Raw genomic sequence first — 2,242 nt, forward strand, 5'->3', positions numbered from 1 at the left:
CGTCCCCAAGACTCATGGGCTCTTTGAGGCTCTGGGCTTTAGGAAGGGTAGGTGTCTTCTAGCTATTCCCTTCCTGTTTTCACTTGCTTTCAGCCAGATTTGTTATCACTGAAGAGATAACAGAAGCTCAGTGTCCGGGACTTAAAGCCTCTATCCAGTCAAAAATCCCAGCCAGCCACCAGCAGTAAAATCTCTACCATTCTGACTCCAACCACCTTTCACCTTACGACACCTGGGGTTTCCCTTCTCTTTTGTTTATTTATTATTTTTTTATTTTTTTTATTTTTATTTTTGTACAGAGTATCTGTGTCTTGGGGCAGACAGACTGTTACCATGTGGCTGGAAGCCCCAAATGGAGACTTAGAAACCATAATAAGTCATTTTCATTTCTTCCTGAGGAAAAGCAGGAGACCCAGAAGGTTCCACAGTGACCTCTTTCACTGACAATGTTGCTCACTGGAAAATGCTGCAAAATGGGCACCCACAAGGTGTCCTGGAGGAGGCAGCTGGTCCTGTAAGTGCTCTGGTCACACTCTGGGACCTGTTGGGTCACTAGATTTCTCTAGAGCTCCATGTCCTTCTTCCTAATGAGCAAAGCTCCTCCTCTGTGTGACATGAGCAAGGGTGAGAGAGTTCACAGGAATCTCCAGAAATAAGGAGAAAGGTCAGATACTAGGAGCGATGGAGAAGACAAGGCGTTGGGTACCGGAGAGTGGACCCCAAGAGAACAAGCTGGTGAGAGAGACCACCGTCCTGTCCCTCGTGTGCCTTCCCAAGGTCCTAGAAGAAGGCAATGCCCATGATGCGTAACAGCTAGACAAGGCAGGGTGATTGCCAGGAAGAGGAGCGAACATTTATGTGGGACCTACTCAGTGAAGTACTCCATGATGTGCTTACTCTTGCATATGCTCTCTCTTGCTCTCTCTCTCATCAGTGAACTTTATTTTTATAGCAGTTTTAAGTTTATAGAAAAGTTGAGCCCAAAGTACAAAGAATTCCCATATAACCCAGCTCCCACCCACCCCCTCCACCATCTCCCCTAATGTCAACATCTTGCTTTGGTTTGTCATAATTGTCACAATTAATGAGCCAATATTAAGGTACTGTTGTTTTGCAATCTACTAGGAAGTTTCCAGGTGACATCTGAAACAGGTCTCCATACTTGGAAATCAGGGAGAAACTGAAGAATAAGCAGCCACTCCGGATTGGAAGGTGGCAGGTTTAATAAGCAAGGGGACTTGCATTTAAGGCTTGTCTTGGGTGGCATCAAGATGACATCTCCGCACCTACCCACCAAATCTTACACACTTCTAGAAAGGTCTTAACTGTGTTCAGTCACGTACGCCATCCAGAGGATCTCAACACCACACCCCTCTCTCCAGGCTGCATTCTTGCGGCAGCTTCTGGGAGGGGGGAAGGCAAGCAAAGAGCACATTCCAAGGACAGGGAGGGGGTAAGAAGCCTCTGATTGCCCAGGTCCAACTCATGAGTCAACGAGCAGTGACATCTTCTTGACCTCACCCAATAGACATTTAAGTCCACCGTTTGCATTAGAGCTCATTCTTTGTGTTGTACATTTGTGGGTTTGCACGAAGGTTTAACGTCATGGATCCATTGTTATGGTATCATACAGCATAGTTTCCCTTCCTGCCACAGACTGAATGTTTGTGCCCCCCCAATTCATACATTGAAACCTAACCCCCAATGTAACAGTATTTGGAGATCAGGCTTTTTGGAGGTGATTAGGTCAAGGGGAGCCCTTATGAATGGGCTTAGTGTCTTTGCAAACGAGACCCCAGAAAACCTCCTTGCCCTTGGCACCATGTGAGCACACAGCAAGAAGACAACCATCCGTACCAGAGAGCAGGCTCTTACCAGACGCTGACTCTCCTGGGGCCTTGATCGTGGGCTTCCCAGCTTCCACAACTGTGAGAAATGAACTTCTGTTGTTTGTAAGCCACCCAGTCTATGGCATTTTGTTATAGCAGCTTGAACAGACTAAGACACAACCCTACTATCTCCTCTTTAAAACATATGTATTTATAAGCATGTAATTGCTATACGGTTCCAGAATTCAACTTCTAGGTGTATACCCAACAGAGTCGAAAGCAGAGACTCAAACAGATATTTGTACACACATATTCATAACAGCATTATTCACAACAGTTAAAAGATGGAAACAATCCAGGGATACCTGGGAGGCTCAGTCAGTTAAGCGTCTGCCTTCAGCTCAGGTCATGAT

The sequence above is a fragment of the Ursus americanus genome, chromosome 28 (genome assembly GCF_024610735.1).
Source record: "Ursus americanus isolate L20-20 chromosome 28, mUrsAme1.1.p, whole genome shotgun sequence".
NCBI classification, from domain to species: Eukaryota; Metazoa; Chordata; class Mammalia; order Carnivora; family Ursidae; genus Ursus; species Ursus americanus.